We start from the raw sequence: 26174 nt of genomic DNA on the forward strand, positions 1-26174 counted from the left end.
TTTAAGAAAATTAAATTATTTTCATAACAATCTATCGCTTAATCGTGATAAACAAACCCACTCAGATCATGCATTTCTCTTCTTTAAGCTTATAAGGGTTAAAGAACATTCATCAATATCAACGATCTGTGACAACTATCACCAACCATTCCTTGATTCATGCTCAGAGAAACACATCAACACTCTTCATCATGGTTCAAGAGAACCAACTCTTTCGAAACACATTTCCTAGTTTAAAACTATAGAAATGATCCCTGAAAGAATAGTCTTGATATCTCATGGTGCTTACCCAACAGACCTTCACAGAGACGATGAACCTCAATGGCGGTAAGTTGTGGCTTTATGATTCTGAGAGGGACAAAATGCTCAGAAACACAAAACTATAACAGCGTTCACAACAAACGCGGTAAAGGATGGCAAAAATGTACTATTAATAATTTTGAGTTTACTCGCTTCATTCACGTGGGAAAGCCACACTTGAAATTCTAGTCATTTGAAACATTCACACGTAAATTCTTGTCATCGGTGGGGCTGCACTATAAAAAAATAATCCGTAAAAAAACAGATAATGTCCTGGCAGAAAATTACCGGTACTTTTTCCGTAATGTTTACAGACACTTCTGTTTATTCAAAAACTGAACATTCTGTACATTTACAGAACACTGTACATTCTAAAAAAAATCAGTAAAAAACAGACAAAGAACTGTGTAAATATGTAGGAATTTTCCGTTTTTATGTTTTACAGGCGTTTTACCTGTTTTTTTAATAAAAAAAAAAAACGTTGCATTATGGGTGCAATAACTCCTGCTGCAATCTTTCACTTTTGCTTCTCTATCACCATCGCTGTTTGAAACCTAAAATTACAACTTGCTTGCAGAGTTATTTTCTAACATGGATGATGTTTAACTTCTAAATACATGCTGTCAGAACAAGATACAAGTGTTAAACTATTAGTAGGAGGGATTTCAGAAATGTGCAAGTAGGAGGAGTTTACGCTTTAAATGGGACGATGGTGAATCCTCTGGAAGTTTGTACAGCCCACTTGCGGCTAAAGCTCCACCCACTTGCCGCTAACCCACCCATTTGCAGCTGACCTCCGTTTATACCCCTTTCCAATCCCAATCGACAATGGTTTGAAAAAAGGAAAAAAAATTGAGTAACCAACACGTGAATCTGGCATGAAAATTAAAGTCGTGCCACAGACACCTGAAAACGTGGAAACACATAACTTAAACACTCGAAACATTTCGAGCTGAATTCAAAACCAGTCACATTCCTATCTAACCATCTGCGCTACTCACCTGACCAACGGTGAGCTCGAACTGCTTCACTGTAGAAGCTGCCTTGAAGGCTCCGGTTGAGGACTTTCATTGGTCATTTTTGTGAACCAATCAAATTTCTTTCTGCCCCTGAGCTCATGTTTAAGTAAAACTCCTATCTGAACTAGTTTAGGAAAAAAAATCAAGCAACTGGTTTTGGAAAAAAAATCACGCATATCAGCAACATGATTCAAACCTGTCTCGAGCTATCAAAGACGCCACAATATTTTCAAACCTGTTTGATAGTATCTATAGTATATTCAGGTAGTTTTCCTGTTATCCTGTAGTGTGAGCTTGCAATAACTAACAATAAAAGTTCACTCCACAAAAAAATCTAGCAGTATGTTTGTTGAAATATACAAGTTCTATAGCACTGTCACATGACAACAAGACAAAAAACACATGCATTGCGATATTGGTTTATAAAAATGGATTTGTGCAAATCTGTTAATAACAATGCATGGCATGAATGATGGCATGCAGGGGCGCCTCTATAAGTTTTGGGCCCTATGAAAGAATAGGAGGTCGGGCCCCCTACTGTACCACACCCATTTCACACCAAACATACAATCCAACCTACTGTGGCTATTCAAAAAGATGATTTATTGTGCAATGTAAATGTAATAAAAAATACAGTACAGTAATCAAATAATCAGAGAAAATGCAACATTCCTAAACAAAGATTAAAGATAATTGTGACCATGCCTGTGAAAACCCAGCTGAAGTATTTATTTGTGGTTCTCCACATAAAATCATCCTACATAATGTAAAGAACATTTTGTGAAAATATAAACTTGATATCTTTAATATTGACTGAGTAATGTAATGTCAGCGATTGACATCATAGTGAAATTAATGCTTGAAATCAAACTGTGATGCTTTTTATCTCACAATACGATTTGAGACTTTTGTCTGATTTTCAGAGACAGTCTTAGTGACATATTAGCCGTGTTTGCACTATCGGGCTTCAAGCGGGCGTGCCAGTGCCTGCCGAGGCCTGTGACGTTTGCATTGTCACTTCCAGGGCATGATCGTGCTTCACTAGTGCTTTGTTGGTGCTTAAGGCCCGGCTTTTCTGGCCCGCCGAATTCCTTGGGCCAGAGCGGGCTTCTCGGGGCTAGGGGAGTGGTAAAGGTCAAAGGCGGGGTTTATCTGAGTCTCTGGCAAGATGCGCATCCATCTGTCTGCAGATTTAAAACTTTAAAAATAATTGGGATCACCAGTAATTTACTGTTTAATGGAAGATGCCTGCTATGTTTGTACTTCGGACTGAAGAAAATGATCTGCATATGTAAAAAACAAAGACGCGTTACAACGCCGAACTCGCCACGCTAAGGATCCGGCGCACACCGCTACTGGTTCGGGAGAAGTTTATAAAGTTTCGGGCACAGAACAAAGTGTTTAAAGTGCAACAGTGCTGAGAAATTAAAGATGTGTGTTGGATCATCATTTCATTGTCCATGTATTAAAGAAGCGATCACTCGAGTCACGATGGTATCTACAGTCGGTGAGTTAACATGCTACATAACGTTTGCATACAAAACACTTAAAATACAATACAAATAACCATTGCATAAGTGTCTTACATGGGTGTTTATTGTGTTATATTGTCATCTCTGTTGAATTTTTTACTCAGCCCTTAGAAAAAGTAACCATGGTTTTATTATATTAGTCATAGCCATGCTTTCTGGTATTTTGGAGATTAATTTAACTCTTATATGAATGTAGCAAACTTTATATGTCGGTATACTGTATGTGTATTTACAAACCCTTTATACAAAACATCACATGTGCTGCTTTATTCTTTTGTGTCCGTTTTACAGAAAAAATGCCAACGTAAAGCTTTCAGTTTGTCATCCAGGAGTTTTTATTTTGTATATGAGAGATGACTCAGCAACACATGCAAGAGCAGGAGATGAAACGAAGATGATGATGATGAGACGACAGGAGCCATGGATGTTGAAATCCGTCCAGAGGAGATGTCTTTAAATACACTGTTTGTGCACTGATATAAACTTCATATGTAAATAAAGTACCGTGCTATTACTACGGCTGCTTGTCAGTTTATTGAAAATGATTGCTTAATAAGGATCACATCTGAAACACAGAAATGGTAAGATGCAACAAAATGGTAAATATAACCATCATTAACTTAACCACTGTAACATAGCTTTTTAAATACTTGTGTATATTCAGAGTTGATTCTTAACGAGTAAATTTTCTAATGATTTCTCAAATGTTTTGATTTTTGAGATGCAAGTAAAGTGATTTTCAGTCCTATTCAGCTATTCGAAGCAGTTCTTTATAGACAAAAGTATTTATTGATTGACACATTATTGAAATAGCTATTAGACAGTTACCTTGTGTTTCATGTGATGCTCAACTAACGTTTTCATGATTAAAGATATCACACCTCTTATAATGTGTAAGTATGTTTACATCGCCATAGAACTATAATTACAAACTTAACGTTACATATTTAGACACACGTGCATATTTTAAAATAAGATTATTTTACATAAATGTAAAACTAGGACTCGTTATATTCTTTAAAATATTGTGTATAATGGCACATTAGGTAGATGAACGCTTTATTTGTAATTATCCTACTTCATAAAGTTTACTATTGCTTATTGATCTGATATTGTCTCGTTGTGAGATCGCTCGTGTGTAGCCAACATAAACTTCAAGAGTAACACCGCGGATGGAGCAAACATCTCTATCTTCTCATCTTGGCTTTCACCGTGTAAACAGCCGCCTCAGTTATGTTCCTTATGTTTGTTGTATGATGATGCGATCTCACTCCCGTCTCCTGTCAGATTGAAGTGACTTCCTCACGGTAAAACAGGCGGAGTTGTGTGATGTTACATCCAGGTAGGCGTATTAAGGGCGGGGTTTTCTGAAGCACTGCGGCGCTATTGGCTTGACAATGCAAACGCGTCGTGATTTTGGCTACACAGCTGGAGGTCTGAGGCTATTGGCTCCGTGAGGCCCGTTTGAAGCCCTGGCTCGCACAGGCCCGATAGTGCAAAAGCGGCTACTGTATACTTGAGCTGATAAACACACACCAATAACATTGTAACATTTAAAAATGGGGGACAAAAACAATGCATCTTTTCTATAAAGTTACCTTTTGCTTTAAATAAGACTGGGTCAACAATGCTTGACCAAAGCTTGTATTATAATTATTAGCATTATTTGTAAGGTGAATAACAGGTTTCACACACCAGCAGCCAGAGGCGTCATGCCCATTCAAACTGAGGGGGCATGTGCCCCCTTGGTTTTTTTGAGCCAATGGATTTTGCATCCAACATCAAAATCAAATAAGCGTCCATTAATCTGTTATTTGACTTTTAATCTGTTTAATATGCACAATATTATACATTCTGTGCTGCATCCTTGTCACTTTTCGGAGATTTTCGCCGTTTTTATCATGTTACATTACTTTTATTCTGGCGGCAGCTGGCGCTGCAGTCAGGGCAGTCGCAGACGTCATCAGCGTCTGGGCGCGCTCACGAGCTCTCTCTGCTGTTGCTGGCTTGCTGCTGCATAATTCTGAGGAATTAAAACGTGTTAGAAACGCTCACAACACTTCCAAACCCCAGTACGGTAATGTGCAGTTAACCTCCTCTGTGTAGAAAATGTATGGTTTTAAATGTGACCGTCTCAACGTTATATTAGTAGAGATTCATCTTCTTGGCACAACGCCAAAGTTCGCCAGAGTTCACGCGACGCAGAATCTCACATGCCCACATATGAGGTAAAATTTAATGCAAAAATCCGTTCCTCTAATAATTTTATCTAAACACATTTTTTTTAAATCATTATTGAACATTAAAATCAATCACGTAGCTATAGCTTATGTCATTTTCGTTGTTTATATTCTTTATGGATTTAAAATTACATTAATTTTATATGAGGCAGTTGTTGTGCAAAATGCATAATGACACAATTAAACAAGCCATTAAGACTTAAATAAATAAAACATGCCGTTTCAGATGTAAATATGATGCAAATGTGTCATTATTCCGATTGAATAGTATTTGATATGAAAGTTAGTCATCACTTTTATTTTGGAGGTTTTTCCATGAAAGCAGGGGTTTTAAGATAGAAATGTAAGTGCCATGGAAAAGACTGAAAGCTCTATAATATTTCGTTTGATGTCTGTGTATGCACAAATTTCTGTGAGCTGTTGACACTGTGCCCCCTTAAAAAAATTGGTGCATGACGCCCCTGCCAGCAGCTACAGTATAAGCAACCGTGAACTCGAGAAAACAGCTATAGCCTACTCTTAAATTATTAGTTTTTTAATTAACGGGACTCTAAAATGAAATGAAGGACAACTATAGCAGATTACGACATAGATTTACATTGATTTCTTAAAGCTGTTGCAAGGTGAAAAGCTTTAATATACATAACTGGACTAGTTTTGCCTTTGTTGCATTTCTCTTTTATCACAATCGACTCTATTCTCAACTACATAAAAATCGTCTCGGTTACTATCGTAACCTCGGCTCCCCGAGAGATGGGAACGAGACATTGCAAGACGCAATGGCAGGATAATGTTGAGTGACCGCTCTCGAAAGGTACTCTCCTATGGCATATTGTGTTACAAAACATTGGAGTGTGTAAATATTTTTTACACAGGAGCAATTCTTCTGAAGACTCACCTGAAGAATCCCCGTGACGAAGTCTGAGCACTTCAGGCTCAATACTCTCTGGCCCGAGAGTTTGGTTTTAGATTCCCTTTCCCCTCCCCTACTTACCTTCTTTTAAATTAAATTAAATTGTTTTAAATTTACTTACACTCTTGTGTGCATTTCTTTTCTTTAAGCTTATTAGGATTAAAGAACATTTATCAATAACAACGACCTGTGATAACGATCACCAACCATTCCTTGATTCATGCTCAGAGAAACACATCAACACTCTTCATCGTGGTTTAAGATACTCAACTCTTTCAAAACACATTTCCTAGTTTAAAACTATAAAAATGACCCCTGAAAGCATAGTCTTAACATCTCATGGCACTTACCGAACACACCTTCATAGAGACGATGAACCTTAATGATGGTAAGTTGTGGCTTTATGATTCTGAGAGGGATAAAATGCGCAAAAACACAAAACTATAAAACCTTTTAGCATGGACTGTAGTTAATGAATGGATTTGTGTTAATCTGTTAATAACAATGCATTATTTATAGTATTAGGGATACAACAGAGGCATGGGCAGTCGTAGCCTAGTTGTAAGAGAGTTGGGCTTGTAAACCGAGAGTTGCAGGTTTGAGTCTCACGGCCTGCAGGTTGTGACTGGTTGCAGATTGGATTTTGGGGCATTCTGCTGTCACATACAGATTTTCATGGTCTGCTACAAATCTCTTGGATGGACATCATATCAGAGCTTGTTGCAGTCGCCAAAGGTCCTTAAAGGGATACTCCATCGTTTTGTCATATTAATCTTAGTGCGTGCACTTAAGCACTGTGGCGCTCTCCCTAGAGTTCTCAACGGGTTGGGCTGGCTCGGCAAACCCGACGGGACCCGCGAATTCGGGCTGGGTTCGGGTCAAAAATTTAAGCAACTGAGTCGGGTCGGGTCGGACCGCGGGCTTTATCTTTTACGCTCCGTGAAAAAAATTATTAATCATCACTGCTGTTCACTGTAAAGAAAGTCTGGTCTGACTGCTGCAACATGCATCACAGAGAGGGGCGGGGGATAGCAATAAGCTCCGGGGTGGAACAGCAGCGGATCCGCCCCAGAGCTTATTGCTATCACTGGGTGCACGCCTGTTGCCTGGAGAAGAAGAGATGGAGAAAAGTAAACCTGCCGCAGGTGAATTCACCGTTGCTTGCTGCTACAGGAGGAGAAGCCGCTGGCTGGGTACATGTTTGAGTTCTTTTCATTTATTATTGTGTGATTTTTTAGGCATATTTATATAGCCTATATTTAAAGTTTATTGCTTCAGTTGTTTGTATTGTTAAAAGGCGTGAACATTAAAGCTTGGTTTGAATTTCCGTCTGATGGTCATGATAATAGCCTACGTGTATGAGAAAAAAAAGGCAGGGGGGGGTCGGCGGCGTTGGGCCGCGGGTCGGGTTCGGACAGATAATTCACGTTGATGTGTCGGATTACATCGGGTCCGGGCTTTAAAAGCCACGGACTGGGTCGGGTTGTAATTTTCAGGCCCGTTGAGAACTATAACTCTCCCTCTATCTCTCGTTATGAAAGCGAGAAGGGGAGCAGATTTTTCAAAGTACTCCTAAAAGTAATTTTGTTTAAGAAAATGAAATAATTTTCATAACAGTGTATCTCTTTATCTTAATAAACAAACCCACTCAGATCATGCATTTCTCTTCTTTAAGCTTATTAGGATTAAAGAACATTCATCAATAGCAATGATCTGTGACAACTATCACCAACCATTCCTTGATTCATGCTAAATGAAACACATCAACACTCTTCATTGTGGTTCAAGAGACACAACTCTTTCAAAACACATTTCCTAATTTAAAACTATAGAAATGATCCCTGAAAGCATAGTCTTGACATCTCATGGCGCTTACCCAACAGACCTTCAGAGAGACGATGAACCTCAATGGCGGTAAGTTGTGGCGTTATGATTCCGAGAGGGACAAAATGCTTAGAAACACAAAACTATAACTGCGTTCACAACAAGCGCGGTAAAGGATGGCAAAAATGTGCTATTAATAATTTTGAGTTTACTCGCTTCATTCACGCGTGAAAGCCGCACTTGAAATTCTAGTCATTCGAAACATTCACACAGAAATTCGTGTCATTGGAGGGGCTGTAGTGACTCCGCTTGCTTCCTGTAATCACATCACTACTAGATCAAGCTCTTGGGCCTTATTTATAAAAGTGCGACGTAGGAACTGTCCTACATTTCATCTAAGACCATTTCTGAAATGATCGTAAGTGTGATTCAGAGAAAATGAGCTTACGCACAAAAAACCGTGCGTACGCCTCTTTTCCAGATGTGCGGTTTATAAATCACAAATGATCTTAAAATTGTGCGCAGCTGAATGCTCTTAGAACTCCGCCTTCTAAACGCCCCTAATTTAATTCATTAGCATATAAATATTAAATTTTCAAAGGCCAAATTCTCTGACTGCTACAATGGCGAGTGGTAAGAAAACATATTTGTTGTCATTTGCTTAAGTTTTTAATATTTCTAAATTCTAACATCATGGAAACTTTATTGACATCACTCAAGTTAAGGCGATTATTAGTGGATCTTTCAATTCACGGGTTTCATTTAAATATAGTTTTACACGTAGGCTAAACGTAATATTTGTGTCTTTAAAGTTTTGTTTCAGTTTGCCCATTCTCACCAAAAAGCGTACAAATGACACGCAGTGTCATTATCGTGCAATAGATACGCCAAATTCCGATTTTGCGTGCATATGATACGCCAGTCCTTCCCATGTTCCGGGGTCTTCGTGGATTGGACTCAACTACGCTTAATACAGGTAGGTATCACACTTTTCCAAGAGGTCTCTCTGAGCTACGAGTCTTCGTGGGGCGAGTTTAGCTTTAACTTGGTTCAAAATAAGTATTTCTCTCCTACAGGTTTCCTCTGGGCTTACGAGTCGGCGTGGGGTAGGTTTAGCTTTAGCTTGGTTCAAGGTAAGTATTTCTCTCCTACAGGTTTCCTCTGGGCTTACGAGTCGGCGTGGGGTAGGTTTAGCTTTAGCTTGGTTCAAGGTAAGTATTTCTCTCCTACAGGTTTCCTCTGGGCTTACGAGTCGGCTTGGGGTAGGTTTAGCTTTAGCTTGGTTCAAGGTAAGTATCTCTCTCTACAGGTTTTCTCTGGGTCTACGAGTCTGTGTAGAGTGGGTATAGCTTTAGCTCGATACAGGGTGAGTATTTCTCTCTACAGGTTTCCTCTGGGTCTACGAGTCTGTGTAGAGTGGGTATAGCTTTAGCTCGATACAGGGTAAGTATTTCTCTCTACAGGTTTTCTCTGGGTCTACGAGTCTGTGTAGAGTGGGTATAGCTTTAGCTCGATACAGGGTGAGTATCTCTCTACAGGTTTTCTCTGGGTCTACGAGTCTGTGTAGAGTGGGTATAGCTTTAGCTTGATACAGGGTGAGTATTTCTCTCTACAGGTTTCCTCTGGGTCTACGAGTCTGTGTAGAGTGGGTATAGCTTTAGCTCGATACAGGGTAAGTATTTCTCTCTACAGGTTTCCTCTGGGTCTACAAGTCTGTGTAGAGTGGGTATAGCTTTAGCTCGATACAGAGTAAGTATTTATTAGGGCTGTGAAAATAACGCATTAATTCGATTAATTAATCTGAGAAAAAATAACGCGTTAAAAAAAATAACGCAGATTAATCTATTCCGTATTGAACCTGGATACATTCTAGCCACCATTTGACTGTAAAATAAAGGAGGTAGACGAGAACGCGCTGGCGGTGACTGGATCATTGACTGGAACATTTACTTATAAAAAACGGCCTGATGGAAGTGATGATAAAAATAAAGTATGCAACGTCTGCAGCAAAGAATTTGTATATCATAGAGTTCGTCCACTCTAAAGTACCACATCATACAAAGCACATGGATTAAAGTTCTCCGTCGTTACACGGATTTCCGTCAATTGCAAAATTATTAAATTAACTTTTCATAAATACGACATGTATTCAGCTTTTTAAGTGGGATGTGATCAAAGCCTGGACTGGAGCAAAATCACGTTCCTCTCTCCACTGTAAGCTTTCTGTAATCACTACGCACCGGATCCACTCCGGGTTTTCTGGCTGTAGCGCGTAAGATGAGGTAAAACTTCATTTCAGCTAGCATGGACATACTTATGCAGGAAGGCTCCGAAGTTTTGGAGATCGATAAAGGTGTAAAAGACCAATGGAGATTGACTTGGCTTAGCGGAATGATGAAGATTGGGATCAGAAAACCAAATATAGCACAGTATAGGTGTCCTGTATTTTGTGGGTAAATGATTTCTCTCGTACGTGATTACTCGCGTCCCGTTTTTGACTGCTACGTTGATCTAACCAGTGGCTGATAAAACGGGTTTGTTAAACTAGTGAGTACACTTTATGTGGCGCCACAAGAACCAAGAAGCAGATGACATCCAAATCCTGTGAGAGCAGTTCGAGAAATCATAACAGAAGACTGCTTCCTAAATGCTCTCGCGGTACTTTGATGTCATCCACCTGTCGGGTTCTTTTTTTAAGGTTTATGTTCAATTGCACAAAAAAGCCCTGCAATTGATATTGCACTGTTAAACTTTTGGTAAATAATCTTCCTGAAGCACTATTTCCTTAGCATATTACTTAAGGTTATTTTTGTTGATTGTTATGGCCATTATTTGAACAGTGAAAATACTGTAATAATAAAAGAGTTTTTGAGCTTCAATGTCACTAATGCTGATTATTCACTGATTTATTTAAAAAGAAATATTTAATACTTTCACAGCAAAAATTATGTAGGCGATTAATTTAGATTAATTAATCACAGAGTATGTAATTAATTAGATTAAAAATTTTAATCGATTCACTGCCCTAGGATTTATCTCTACAGGTTTTCTCTGGGTCTACGAGCCTTCGTGGGATAAATTTAGCTTTAGCTGGGTACTGGGGGTCAACAATAGTAAAAACTAGGGATGTCCCGATCCGATCACGTGATCGGAAATTGGCCCCGATCACGTGGTTTCAGACTCGATCGGAATCGGACGTTACCTCCCGATCAGGACTCGGATACATATGCAGGGTTTAAAATCCATTAAGGTCTCGCCCTGCTCCGCGCCAGTGTACGCGCTGCGCTGGTGCGTGTGAAGCACGTCCTGATTTTGCAGAGTTCGACGTGTCCCTGGGTCAACAAGGGAGGGGCTTCGAAAAAAACCTTTCAACCAATCAGCATGTTCTGAGGGCAGAAAAAATATGATTGGTTCACAAAAATTACCAATCAATGTGCTCGTTACTGGTTTAAGCCCTCAACGTAGCCTTCAAGGCAGCTTCTGCAGTGAAGCAGTTTGAGCTCACCGTTGGTCAGGTGAGTAGCGCAGATATGGTAAGATAGGAAAGAGACTGTTTTTGAATTCAGCTCGAAATGTTTCGAGCATTTAAGTGACGTGTTTACGCGTTCACACGTGTCTGTGGCACGACTGTCTTTTTCGTGCCAGTTTCACGTATTGGTTATTCAATTTTTTTTCCTATTTTCTTACCATTGTTGCTTGGGATTGGGGTTAGAACAACTTTCTGTTACATACAATGACATCCTCACCCTAACCCAACTCTAACCCCAACTCCAAGCAAAAACAGTTAAAATTTACGACAGATAAATGTACAAACCAGTGTTTAAATGACATTCTAACCCAAACCCATCCTTATCCTCGCGCGATAACAGTTTAAAAATCTGATGAAAACCACAAATCTAACCCCAATCCCAAGCAACAATGGTTTGAAAAAAGGAAAAAAAATTGAATAACCAATACGTGAAACTGGCACAAAAAAGAAAGTCGTGCCACGGACACGTGTGAACGCGTAAACACGTTACTTAAATGCTCGAAACATTTCGAGCTGAATTCAAAAACAGTCTCTTTCCTATCTTACCATATCTGCGCTACTCACCTGACCAACGGTGAGCTCAAACTGCTTCACTGCAGAAGGTGCCTTGAAGGCTACGTTGAGGGCTTAAACCAGTAACGAGCACATTGATTGGTCATTTTTGTTAACCAATCATATTTTTTCTGCCCTCAGAACATGCTGATTGGTTGAAAGGTTTTTTCGAAGCCCCTCCCTTGTTGACCCAGGGACACGTCGAACTCTGCAAAATCAGGTCGTACGCGTGTGAACTGATGAGAAGAGAATAGGCTTGTTCGACTTCATGCAGCGCCGCAACAACCAGCAGCCGGATGACGTCTAAGTTCCGCGAGAGCGATTTAAAAGCAAACTCCTCCGTATGATTTCGCGGATCACTCTCACGGTAGTTTGACGTCACCAGGCTGTCGGTTGTTGCGGAGCCGCATGAACTCGAACAAGCCTATTGACGTGCTTTCAAATTCATTCATGGGCTTCACACTCGTGCGTGCAAGGAACCCACGACAAAACCGGGTTTTTACCGCTCATTTAAAGGGGACATATTATGAGATTTTTTTAAAGATGAAAACTAAGTCTAAAATAGGTCTGAGCAAAAGTGTGCCGTTTTGGGTGTGTCATTTAAAATGCAAATGAGCGGATGAAGTGCAACCACTGATCACAATGATGGTGGTTTGTTGCAAGTGAAACTCAATTGTGCTGTGAAATATTTTATCTCTCTCTTTCTCTCCATACTAAATGGTTGTGCTGTGGTTGGATAGTGCAGATAAAGGGGGCGGTATTACCTTATTCTGACATCACAATAAGGGCCAAATTACAATGACCTATTTTTCACATGCTTGCAGAAAATGGTTTACCAAAACTAAGTTATTGGGTTGATCTTTTTAACATTTTCTAGGTTGATAGAAGCACTGGGGACACAATTATAGCACTTAAACATGGAAAAAGTCTGATTTTCATAATATGTCCCCTTTAAACGACGCGTTGATCGTTTTTGTCACCATGTGCTCTAGTGATGGGCAGTCCGGCTCTCTTCATTGATTCGGCTCTTTCGGTTCAAGCGCTGGCTCTACATTTTAGTGATGGCAGTCCGGCTCTTTTCATAGATTCGGCTCTTCTAGCTCGGCTCCCTTAGAAGAGCCGGCTTCCCTGCCTGCGTCTGAAGATTCGGCTCTGCTCGTTCGCTACAAAGAATCAGCTCTTAGAGCCGCTCGTTCGCGAACGACCCATCACTAATGTGCTCAGACGCAGCTCCGCGTCTCACTCAGAACCTCAAGAACGCGCATTCACGCAGGATACTGTAGAGATGACATGAGAGATAGAGAGAGAGGTAAGAATGGTGCCCACGTCGAGAAAATTTAATAGAAGTCTAGAATTAAAGTATTAAAGTATGTCTAGCCATGTCACTCATCTCATTACAATATGTTAACTTGATAACTGGATACAACTGATTGTATAGTTTAATAAAATAATGTATTTTGATTATACAGATTAATTACGACCTAACTATAGGTATTTTATAATTAACTGCTGAGCAGCCTATGGAATCTCTATGGCTAATTTATAAGATATATTGCTGAATCAGTATGTTGTTTTTCTTGTTAATTGAGTCTGGGTAGCCTATCTTATGCCTAGAATTAGTCAAGGAGGTTGATTCTTATAACTTCATTCAAAGTTTGATCAATTGTGCATAATGACATGTGCAACAAATGCATATAGGGTGTCAGACTCATAGATTTGCATAATTTAAAGTTCAGGTTTTAAAGTTTGGGTCAACATGTGGCACAGCTTTAAAACTGAAACTTATAAAATCCTAAACACACCAGTGGCTTTGCTGTCATCAGGATTAAACATTTTACCCCTCGAACCCTCTCTCCCAACAGAGCATTCCCACAAAACAAATCCCAATTTAACCATACTATATATATTCTCATAATTTTTTAACACATCTGTAGTTATGCGCTGGCACAGAGTTAGACTCTTTTGACTCCACACAGAAACAGCAATCCGTGCGGCATGACATAAGGAACATCCTGGTTCTGTTTTTTTCGCTCGTATTTATTCTTTTTTTATGTATTATAGAAGTATCGGATCGGGACTCGGTATCGGCAGATACTCAAAATCAAATGACTCGGACTCGAGGGCAAAAAAACCTGATCGGGACATCCCTAGTAAAAACCATACGTCACCTCCAGCGTCGTGCACGGGCAAAGAGAGGGGGGGCTTTTATCGGCGTCCAACTGTGACCGATGAGACAACGTCCCGTCGGGGGTGGGGTTCAGAATGGCACAGTGAGCACACATCCGTCTTCCCGGACCAACACGTCCTCTTCGCTTCCTCCTGTGGACAGGCGAAGATCTAGCAATAAGGTAAGTGCTCGACGTACACCACCACACACACAGAGTATACACAGCCGCCAAGATTATTTAATACTCCCAACACCTCTTCTGACGTTACGTGTTCAAGTTTGGTTACAATGTTCCCCACAGTACCTCGCTTAATGGATCCGTTGGACTCCTGCTGGCTAGGGTAGTGTCGCGTAGTTATTAGGTTGGACGTCCACCGTCTCGGCAGCTCCCGTTGGTCTCCACAGAGGCCTGATCCTTCCTGGGGTGAGTACAGACAACAAGGACACGGTACAACACTGCAAAATCTTCAGTTGTACTCAAATCAAATAAGTCACTCACATGCTGCACAGCACACACTCCAGTGAATATTTAGGGTCCGTACTCCTCTCCTGGCTAGACCGGCTCTGGGGGGGGGATCTGAATCGCTACGAAGAGCGATGTTCGAACCAAATCGTAGCAGCTTCACCACACAGCGTCAGTACAGTTCACGTATTCCGGCTCACCCACCCGTCACACACACACACACACACACACACACGTTGGGGCTGCTATGAACAGGTAACACTTTTCCTTGGTTATGTCAATAAATCACAGGCTTGTTGCTAAATGGTACTCACGACTTTTATATCATTAATCGATCTGTCCTCTTGTTCCTTTTCCTCTAGGGAATCCACAATGCATCCAACTCCACCAATGTGACTCGCCCAGACCTTCTTGTAAACACAGACAACAATGAATATATCGACTTGCTTCAGTAAGTTCCTTTCTCACCCTCCGTTGGATTTTGACTCTCTCTCTCTCTCTCTCAACAGATCTCTGAGACAACTCCAAACAGTGCCTTTTCCCACACTCGTATCATAACCCAGCATGCACTTGCAGCGTTCTTCCCAATACAACAACGTACTTCCTGTATCTTCACTCTCCTTTTTATACCACTCTTCCTGGTATGACTCACCCAATCAACACTCGCCACATTGTTTACACAGCTGTGATCGATTCTGTGTAATTTTGGGGATTTTGTTTAAGAAAATGAAATAATTTTCATAACAATGTATCTCTTAATCTTGATAAACAAACCCACTCAGATCATGCATTTCTCTTCTTTAAGCTTAGTAGGATTAAAGAACATTCATCAATAGCAATGACCTGTGACAACTATCACCAACCATTCCTTGATTCATGCTAAGAGAAACACATCAACACTCTTCATCGTGGTTCAAGAGACCCAACTCTTTCGAAACACATTTCCTAGTTTAAAACTATAGAAATGATCCCTGAAAGAATAGTCTTGACATCTCATGGTGCTTACCCAACAGACCTTCATAGAGACGATGAACCTCAATGGCGGTAAGTTGTGGCTTTATGATTCTGAGAGGGACAAAATGCTCAGAAACACAAAACTATAACTGCGTTCACAACAAACGCGGTAAAGGATGGCAAAAATGTGTTATTAATAATTTTGAGTTTACTCGCTTCATTCACGCGTGAAAGCCGCACTTGAAATTCTAGTCATTCGAAACATTCACACAGAAATTCTTGTCTTTGGAGGGGCTGTAGTGCCGCCTCTCGCTTGCTTCCTGTAATCACGTCACTACTAGAACAAGCTCTTGTTTGGTTAACGTGGGACGAATATCTGCCAAAGTTCAGATTTTTCAACTTGCGCGTTTCCCACGCCATTCGTGTGTACCGCGCCGCAGGATGCCTACATGCCTATTCGCATCTTTGCATTGACTTAACATGTAAATCACTCGCACTGCCGCCTCTTCCACATCTAGTGTGAATGCACTGATCAATGAAATTTCTCTCCAGAACTTATGTCAAAAGATGTGTTTTCACTGATGTTCGGGAACGCCTCTTTATGGAGTGTTTTGTAGTATCTGCACCTCGTCAGCAGTGTGTTGTAGTATGCATACAGATAAACCAAGACAACAAAGTGAATAAAACCTCATTGCGCAGTTTGAACAACAAAGTGATTCATGTTTTTCGTTACTGTAGTGTGAGCGTGAAAAAACTGACACCAATAGTGTACTCTACCAAAAATCTATCAGTATGTTTGTTGAAGTAACTGCACTGTCACATGACAACAAGAAAAAAAAGATGCATATTAATTTTTGTTTATAGAAATGAAAAAATCTTTATCACATTCTTTCTTTCCAATCTCAAATAACAAAACCACTCAGATCATGCATTTCTTTTCTTTAAGCTTATTAGGATTAAAGAACATTCATCAATAGCAATGATCTGTGACAACTATCACCAACCATTCCTTGATTCATGCTCAGAGAAACACATCAACACTCTTCATCGTGGTTTAAGAGACTCAACTCTTTCAAAACACATTTCCTAGTTTAAAACTATAGAAATGACCCCTAAAAGCATAGTCTTAACATCTCATGGCGCTTACTGAACACACCTTCATAGAGACGATGAATCTTAATGATGGTAAGTTGTGGCTTTATGATTCTGAGAAGGATCAAATGCGCAAAAACACAATAACTATAAAACTTTTTAGCATGGACTGTAGTTAATGAATGGGTGTTAATCTGTTAATAACAATGCATTACTTATAGTATTAGGGATACAACGAAGGCAGGGGCAGTCGTAGCCTAGTTGTAAGAGAGTTGGGCTTGTAAACCGAGAGTTGCAGGTTTGAGTCTCATGGCCTGCAGGTTGTGACTGGTTGCAGATTGGATTTTGGGGCATTTTGCTGTCACATACAGATTTTCATGGTCTGCTACAAAATTCTTGGATGGACATCATATCGGAGCTTGTTGCAGTCGCCAAAGGTCCTTAAAGGGATACTCCATCGTTTTGTCATATTATCATATCTTAGTGCGTGCACTTAAGCACTGTGGCGCGCGACGAGACTTTGGTAGCACTTAGCTTAGCCCAGTTCATCCAATGGTACCAAACAGAGAGGAAGTTAGAAATGACCAAACACATCGACGTTTTCCTCATTTAAAACAAGTAGTTATATGATCAAATATGGTGGCACAAAATAAAATGTGGTGCTTTTAAAAGCAGGTTAAAAGGAGTAAATATAGCTTGAGTGACCGGATGGAATTCATGCGTAGTTCAGGCAGATCACTGATCGCTAACTACTCCAGCTGACGCTCAGCTGCTTAATCACTCTCACCTGCTTTAATCAACAGTATTTAAGCAGTCAATCAGACGCTCTGTAGCTACTCTGTCGCACAGACAATTTCACCGAGTCTGTCGCACAGACATTTTCACCGAGTCCGTCGCACAGACATTTGCAAAGCAGATTGTAGATTGAGCCAGTACTCATGTGATTGATAGAATTTTGTTCCTTACCCTTTTCGGCGTCACCATGGCTTGCTCGGAATCGGAAGATGTTGCAATACTCTCTGTGGAAATGCCGGAAGACATCCGTTCCGTACAGGTATTACAAGATAATTTGTGCGTATATCTCCTGTCAAGCCCAAAGAACTTATGTTCCGTGATCTTTGAACGCGCTTTTCAGTGCGTGAGCTTTGAGTTTGTGCACGTATGCGCACTGGAAACAGTTCACTTCAGTATCTTTGTCGCTCAAATAGTCTAAATCGCTATGTCACTGTAAACAATAACTTTCTTATCAACAGTATAGCAGGATGTTCTATTAACAGCATTTTATGCAATATTTAGCAGTTTTACCATATTTACATTTACGTATTTACAGCAGTAGGCCAGTAACGTTAGACCAATGTGACTACAAGCAAGGAGTATGTCCGTCATTCGTTCCAATCCATTCCGATATAAAATCGTTCAGTCACCTTGCAGTGTCAGTGTATATATGTTGTTTTAATTGATGCCTCAAAATTCGACAGTTATAGTTTTACAGCATTTCGTGTCTTACACTTGATTTAACGTCCCGAAGGCAGTCGCTCTACACATCTTCAACAAGCATGTAAAGCATAAGAAACCAGTGTTGCCAACTATTTTCAATGGAAAGTAGCAAAAGCTTGCTTGGAAAGTCGCTAAATGTCGCTAGATTGCGTCATTTGCATAACAGTGACGTCATCACGTCACATTTGCATTCTTACTACACGGGCTTACTACATTATTTCACGTTTCTCTTTCTCTCTGAACTGTAAAAATTTTTATTTTAAGACACATGAATGCTTGAAAATGTTTTCTCGTTTGTTTATCTGCTCATGTTCTCATAAAACGAAATGTGTGTATGTTCATGTTTATATGGCCAAACAGTCCAGTTTCAAAACATACACTGATAAATGATGGGAAACGTTGTTTTGTAGGTAAATAGCCATTAACGCGTCAGCTCCGTACAGTTTGTCTGTTCTAAATGTGCTGCTGCTCAGCTCCCTCAAGTACATTTATTTTATGTACAGTGATTCATTTTATTCAAAGACCATTTTATATTTATATCTGCCATTAATGTAAGCCATCGCGGGATCCGCCAGCTCCGGTTTCCCGCATGCACGATTATGCCGTCTAGACGCGGATAGACAACCACTTCTTCTGCCCTGATTGCAACTGGGAGAGACTCTGCTCTGCTGCGCAAGGACTAGACCGCCTGTGAATGCTTTGGGTCGGGGGTGGAGCCCACAGAAGCAGCGGTAGCTGCTCATTGAGAAGAGTGAATGTCACGTACAAAGTCTCCAACAATGCCAAGATGTAAGAAACATCTTGCACGCGTATCTTGTGTTGGGGGTCCGTTAATTAATGATTAACTAATGTCAACCTCAGCTGTCCTTCATTTTATTTCTCTCCTCTGAACCTCCGAGACTCCGAGACAAGCAGTCTCTAGAAGTTATGCACTCAACTTCGTTGTTGTGTTTGGGGGATACATGCAAAGGATGCATCTTAAAGGTGCAGTATGACAACCGAGCCCCTTGATTCCTCAGCCTTTGGCCAAATTCAGATATTTGTTATAATATATAAATATATTATATAATTTTGGTATTCTTAAGTGGTCCTGACTGAAATATAGCTTGAGTGACCAGATGGAATTCAAGCGTAGTTCAGGCAGATCACTGATCGCTAACTACTCCAGCTGACGCTCAGCTGCTTAATCACTCTCACCTGCTTTAATCAACAGTATTTAAGCAGTCAATCAGACGCTCTGTAGCTACTCTGTCGCACAGACAATTTCACCCACCACCTCCCCTTCACCTCCAATTCTCAGTTTTCACAATCATTGTGTCACAAGTCGGGGTGGACCCAGATGTAAGTAAGGTCACGCCCCTTTCTCCACCTCGAGGAGATTCCCAAAGCCACCCCAATGACCAGACACACAAGGTAGGCATAAATTAAAATGTACTTTATTTAATTTATTTAAAAATAATAAATAGGGCAGGGAAAAAGGGGAACTTAAAATAACGGCCCCTCTAGGCTCTCTTCACAGCTCGGTTTCTCAGCATTCACGCTAGCTCTCTTTCTCTCCACAGACGGCCGCTGGAACACAGGGACACAGTGAATCATCTTCAAGGGTTTCTCTCACCTCGGCGCTGACTACAGCTTCTGGGTAGGTATGGCTCTCTTCACAATTCAGTATCTCAGCGTTCACGCTAGCTCTTTTTCTCTCCACAGACGACTGCTGGGATACAAGGAGACACAGTAAATCGATTTCTAGGTTTTCTCTCACCTCTGTGCTGGTTACAGCTTCTAGGTAGGTATGGCTCTCTCCACAGCTCAATATCTCAGTGCTCACGTTGGCTCTCTTTCTCTCCACAGACGACTGCTGGGATACAAGGACACAGTGAATCGATTTCTAGGTTTTCTCTCACCTCTGTGCGGGTTACAGCTTCTAGGTAGGTATGGCTCTCTCCACAGCTCAATATCTCAGTGTTCACGCCGGCTCTCTTTCTCTCCACAGCCGACCGCTGGTGGCGGGCTTAACGCTGGCTGGCTATGCAATGCGTCGATTAAACAGTGGTTTGCAATGGGACGCCGGAGACCAAGACCCACACGGCGAAATCGTTGGTTGACAGAGGGGCGAGAACGTCGCGCCGGCACACCGGGTCGAGCGCTGCCCTTTCCTCGAAACGCGTTGGTCGATCGAAACTGGACCGGGGCGCCCTTTCGTCGAGACCTCGGGCCGGAGGATCTCGTTCGCCTCTACTCTGTGGTGATTAATTAGTCACAGGTAAGGTATCAACAGTAGTGATAATACTCACTCTCACCGCCAATCGCACAATTCTTCACCGCCACTCTGTAATACTGTTCGACTGAAACGCACTAAAGCATAATCTTACAGATGTTCTCTAGCGCCGTTTTTCCTCTTCGTCGTCCCGGGACGAGTGACTGAAGGCAGGGTTACGTCAGACAAGACACAGCCTTCTCACTGCAATACACAGCATTACACAGCACCACTTCAAGTGAAAATTTCTACATCCAAAAGACTCACCCACCACGCTCAGTGCACACAATGACACCCGCCTTCTTCCACTTTGCTCCGGGCGAGAATAGGGAGATGGTAGACGGCCTAGTGTTTGTTTATTGTCGTCACTGTAGCTGCTTACACAAAAACCCTTCGGCTCACCCACCACGCTGGTACAGGGGTAGGGCCACTCGTTCTCTCTTGAAAACACTCCAAACGATTGTATAAATCAACTGCATATAACACACCTACTTCAAGTGATGTATTTACTCACAACTTCGGTCTCCCTTCGTCCTAGGTTGACTTCACGCTGTAATGACTCCAGATGCATAAACGAGGCGTTTTCCAGCCACCAACACCACCTTTCTACAGGCGTGTACTCACAACAGTAAGTTTTCCTCTTCCTCCGTTTCTCTCATCCAAACGTCGGTATCTGTCTAATGTTCCACCTATAAGGTCGTCGATATCTTCCTTTGTATAGATCTAATGATCCAAGCGAGAGAGAGAGAGAGCAATACAGCGATCCAAACAGCGTATCCAGCGAGCCCAACTCGGCGCTACGATACACAACAACACACCGTAACAAACAACGACGCAGACTGTGATTTACGTTGTGCTAAAATACTCTCCTGGTGTCGCTTTCGTCCAATCACCCGGCGCTCCTCTTAATAACTGCCAGCTGTGTATAATTTGGCTGATTTCAGCGTTCGCGACGCTACCGGATGTCCGGTGTTTTCTCTTACCGGTCCGGGCGGAAACATCCGGGCGGAACCCAACTTTCCCGATTTTTGGTTCCGCCTAAAAGATCGTCACTTCTGTGACATCCTCCCCCGCCAATGCATTCTAGTCCCTGGAATGCCTCGGCGTTGTCCACTCACCGTACCGGGCAGGGGGGCGTCCTCGGCTCTCCCGTTGGGAGCGTCTCACGGGTGAATCGGGCTCGGCTGGCTCGGGTACTACCTCTGGTTGCATCTGGGCCGCCGGGGGTTCAACCGGCTCAGGTGCCAGCTCAGGCTGTATCTGGGCCACAGGGGGTTCAACCGGCTCAGGTGCCAGCTCAGGCTGTATCTGGGCCACAGGGGGCTCAGCTGGCTCGGTTGCTATCTCTGGCTGTCTCGGGGCGGCCGGGGGTGGCACTATCACGGGTCGACCTGGTACCATAGCCCATCCTTCCATCCAGGGGGCCTCCGGTACTGGCTCGGTGGGCCCCTCCATCACGGTCTCAGGGTAGTTCGGACAGGGGCGAAGCATGTTTCGATGCACCACACGTTCGGGGCCGGGTTTTCCCTCCGGCCGGATGGTGTACACCGGTTGTCCCGGCCTCTGCTGCTTGCAGATGACATACGGGATAGCCTCCCAGCGGTCGCTTAACTTGCCCTTTCCTTGCCGCCGGTTATCTCTCGCCAGGACCCTCTCACCTGGTAACAGGGGGGCCTCTCGGGCAGTCCGGTCATACAACCGTTTGTTCCTTTCTCCTGCCGTCTGTATTCTCCTTGAAACCTGTTCGTACGCAAAGTGTAAGCGCTGGTGATGGCGCCCCACCCACTCTGTCACGCTCACTTCTTCCCGGTCTGCCGCTACTCCCAAGACCAGGTCAGTGGGCATCCGTACGTGCCTGCCGAACATCAGGTAAGTAGGGGCATACCCCGTCGTGCTATGAACACTGTTGTTGTAGGCTTGCAAAAGGTTTGGTAAAGCACTCACCCAATCGCTCTGCTGTCGTTGGTCTAAAGTCCCCAGTAGCCCCAATAGGGTCTGATTAAACCTCTCACAGCTTCCGTTCCCCTGGGGATGATACGACGTCGTGTGGGTCTTGGTACAACCATACAGCTGGCATAACTCACGGATTACCTTGGATTCAAAATTTGCCCCTTGGTCGGAGTGCAGAAACTCGGGGCATCCAAATGTCTGGAACACATTTCGCCATAGAGCTGTGGCGGTGGTGTTGGCTGTCTGATCGAGCGTCGGGACTGCCCAGGCGTACTTGGTAAATAGGTCAGTAATTACCAGAATGTTTTGATAACGGTCCCGAGGGCGACCCAGCGTCAGGAAGTCCATTGCCATTATATGGAGGGGGGCTTTCGCGTGAATGGGTACCATCGGTGCTCGGGCCTCTCGTCTAGATTTAAACAACATGCACCGGGGGCAAGCTTGAATTAAGTTGTGCACAGACGCCTCCAGTCCCGGCCAGTAGAAGAATCTACGCAGTAGAGATACAGTCCTCTCCTGTCCCTGATGTCCCAACTGGTCATGATAGGCTGAGACCAATGCGTTTACCTGGTCGGCGGGCACTACGATCTGGCACACCTCTCCGCCCACTTTCGGATCACGGGTCTTCCTGCAAAGTACCCCCTCCTGTAGCTCCAGCTTCTCCCACTGTCCCAGCAACTTCTTCCCAGTCTCTGTCTGGGCTAGCCTTTCCGCCGGCGTGGGCCGTTGGCCCTGCTCCACCCACGTCTTCACCTGACGCATGTCCCGGTCCTGGGCCTGCCTTTCCATCCAACGGCGGGGGTCCCACCCCCAGTTCCCTGGTGCGGCTTCCTGCTGGCCTCCTGGCGCCTCTACAGCCCCTATCATGTAGCCCTCCTCTTGGCTATCCTCCCTTCGATACTCCTGGTATCTGGGGCTCTTTACCTCGGGCAGTCTTGAGAGGACGTTTGCGTTCGTATGCTCTCGTCCGGGCCGATACTGCAACTTGTAATCAAAGTTGGCCAGCTGAGCCACCCATCGCTGTTCCACGGCCCCCAGCTTCGCCGTCTGTAAATGTACTAAGGGGTTGTTATCTGTGATGACTGTTACCTTAGCTCCCCAAAGGTAGTCCTTGAACTTTTCGCTCAGGGCCCACTTCAGGGCCAGCAGTTCCAGCTTGAAGGAGCTGTAATTTGCGTCGTTCCTCTCTGCCGGATGAAGGCTCCGGCTCGCATAAGCGATCACCCGCTCGGTTCCCTCTTGTTGTTGGGCCAATACTGCCCCCAATCCCAGGTTGCTCGCGTCTGTATATAAGACAAAAGGTTTAGAAAAATCAGCATACGCCAAGATGGGGGCCTGTAACAACTCCTGCTTCAGCCTCTGAAAGGCCATCTCGCACTCACTACCCCAGTTAATAGAGGGCGATCCACGGCCCCGGCTTCGTCCCGTGCCAACCAGCAACTGGTTAAGGGGCTTGGCAATCTTCGAGAAATCCTTAATAAAACGTCTGTAATATCCCACGAACCCCAGAAAGGATCGTACTTGCCTCACAGTCTTAGGCGCATTCCAATCCTTCACTGCAGAGACTTTCTCGGGGTCCACGGCCACCCCTGCTGCGCTGACAACATGGCCCAGAAATTTCACCTCTCGCCGCAGCAGGTGGCATTTGTCTGGCTGCAGCTTCAGCCCGTATCTCTCCATGGCTCGAAAGACTTCCTCTAGGTGCCGGAGGTGAGAGTCGAAATCTGGGGAATACACAATCACATCATCCAAGTATACCAGTACTGACTCCATCAACTGACCTCCAAGGCAGCGTTGCATCAGGCGTTGGAAGGTGGCCGGAGCGTTGCAAAGCCCGAAAGGCATCCAGTCCCATTCAAATAGTCCGAACGGGGTCGTAAAGGCAGTCTTCTCCCGGTCTGCCTCGGCTACTTGCACCTGCCAATATCCACTGGCCAGATCTAGGGTGGAGTACCAGGCTGACTGCGTGAGGCCAGCGAGAGAGTCTTCAATTCGTGGTAAAGGGAAAGCATCTTTCTTGGTTACCAGGTTCAACTTGCGATAGTCCACACAGAACCTCCAGGCTCCCGTCTTCTTTTGTACGAGCACGATGGGGGCTGCCCAGGGGCTACTACTCTCTCTGACGATGCCCCGGCCCAACAGGCCCTGCAGAAGTGTACGCACTTCTGCATACAAGGTAGGTGGGATCGGTCGGTACCTCTCCCTACTGGGCCCTGCATCCCCAGTGGGGATATGATGTTCCACTACCCGGGTGCACCCATAGTCCTCATCGTGCCTCGCGAACACATGTTGCCACTTCCGAAGGAGTGTCTGTAGTTTCTGTGTCTGTGCCTGTCCCAGGTCATCCCCTTGCAGTGACTCACCCGCCAGATGTCTTGGCACACCTCTCCCCTGGCTACTCGCCGGGGCATCCATCTGAGTCAGGGCCACCTCGATCACAGTGGGGCACACCTGACGGAAACTGACGTCCCTCTCTTCTCTCACCTGGTGGGGCGTGACCATCGTCAGCTGGGCCAGTCGTTGATGTCGGTACACTTGTACTGCATAGGGGTGCTCGTGTCGTACCCTCACAGGGATCCTCCCCCGGTGGACCGCAGCTAATCCTCGTGCTACCTCCACTTGTGGACAATCTGTGTGTGACTCTACCAACACCCACTCCTCAGGGCTCGCTTCCCGAAGGGGCACTCTTGCCCATACGATAGCCTCACTCCTAGGGGGAATAGACAAAGCAAAACGACACATTACTCTTCCCACTTCCTCCCGATCTCTACGAACCTGGTTCATCTGGACCCGGCGGCAGTCGGCCATTACGCGCTCCCACTTGGGCCTCTCGGTAGGTGAGATCCTTGGACCAGGCCTAGCCCGGAATATCTCCTCCCAACAATCAGAGAGGACATTCATGCCCAACAGGGCCCTGTGGGCGCCCAAACACTTATCTTCAACAATGATCACACCTTTTTGGGGGACAACTACTCCATGCACTTCCAAATCCGTCAGGCGATAGCCAATGTAGGGGATTTCCAGGCCGTTAGCGCCCTTCAACGTCAGCCAGGGGGCCTCCGCTCCTTGTGTTCCCCCTCGTCCGAATATCTCCTTGGAGAGGCTTTCTGCAAACATCGTTACCTGTGAGCCCGTATCTACCAGGCACTGAATCCACTTGCCACACACTTTTACTTCTGCCACCGGGCTATGCCCGATCATCTGTTGCTTGAACTGTCCCTTCTTCCCGGGTCTTCTCGAGGGGTCCCGGCCACATGACCCACTGTGGCCGGTCGTCCTAAAAACCCCCTTCCGATGCCATGCGGGGCCCACACTGACGGCTATAATGTCCTGGCTCACCACAACGGTTGCAAATCGGCCGCCCCTGGTCATCCCATTCGAAACGGGGCCGATTATAGCGATTTGGGCGTCCAGGTGGCTCTCGGCTCCTCTCCGAGTATACTCGCTCTCGGGGTGCCGGCCTTGGTTCCTCCCGCGCCCTACCTTGGCGCAGCTCTCCCAGAAGAGTTTTTGATAATTCTGACATCTGCTCCCGGACATCCTTCAAAAGTTCTGCTTTCAGAGCCTGCTTCCAATCCGTGCGTTCTGGTTGTGTTGGCACGTTTTCATTTACGGCCGCGCATACTGGGGTCTCACTCACTTCAACCTCATCGCCCTCCAGAGCTAGCGCCTCCTTCCTTAGATCTTCAAATGTGAGGTCGGGGTCTCTCCGAAACTGGACCCTCAGACTCTGTCTCACGGGGCCCTCTTTCATCCCCAGAAGGAATTGGTCGCGCAGCAAAGTCTCTCCGTCTCCCAGCCCATGATCACAGCGGGTCTGTAGCCGGGTGAACTGCTCGCGCAGTCTCAGGGCAAAAGCTCTAATGGGTTGTCGGGGGCCTTGTTTAC

The 26174-nt window shown here is 44.1% G+C and overlaps 5 non-coding genes across 5 annotated transcripts; all 5 read right to left on the bottom strand.

The window, feature by feature from the left end:
• Positions 1-56: 56 nt before the first annotated feature.
• Positions 57-270, bottom strand: LOC129428262 (small nucleolar RNA U3). The gene has a single exon (XR_008638904.2). It is a non-coding gene; the product is annotated as a small nucleolar RNA U3 (small nucleolar RNA).
• Positions 271-6124: 5854 nt separating this feature from the next.
• On the bottom strand, positions 6125-6335 carry LOC141369620 (small nucleolar RNA U3). The gene has a single exon (XR_012373415.1). It is a non-coding gene; the product is annotated as a small nucleolar RNA U3 (small nucleolar RNA).
• A 1312-nt stretch (positions 6336-7647) lies between these two features.
• On the bottom strand, positions 7648-7861 carry LOC141369614 (small nucleolar RNA U3). Its single transcript, XR_012373410.1, has one exon. It is a non-coding gene; the product is annotated as a small nucleolar RNA U3 (small nucleolar RNA).
• Positions 7862-15312: 7451 nt separating this feature from the next.
• Positions 15313-15526, bottom strand: LOC141369595 (small nucleolar RNA U3). The gene has a single exon (XR_012373392.1). It is a non-coding gene; the product is annotated as a small nucleolar RNA U3 (small nucleolar RNA).
• An 881-nt stretch (positions 15527-16407) lies between these two features.
• LOC141369592 (small nucleolar RNA U3) lies at positions 16408-16621 on the bottom strand. The gene has a single exon (XR_012373389.1). It is a non-coding gene; the product is annotated as a small nucleolar RNA U3 (small nucleolar RNA).
• Positions 16622-26174: the final 9553 nt, after the last annotated feature.

The sequence above is a fragment of the Misgurnus anguillicaudatus genome, chromosome 14 (genome assembly GCF_027580225.2).
Source record: "Misgurnus anguillicaudatus chromosome 14, ASM2758022v2, whole genome shotgun sequence".
Taxonomy (NCBI): domain Eukaryota; kingdom Metazoa; phylum Chordata; class Actinopteri; order Cypriniformes; family Cobitidae; genus Misgurnus; species Misgurnus anguillicaudatus.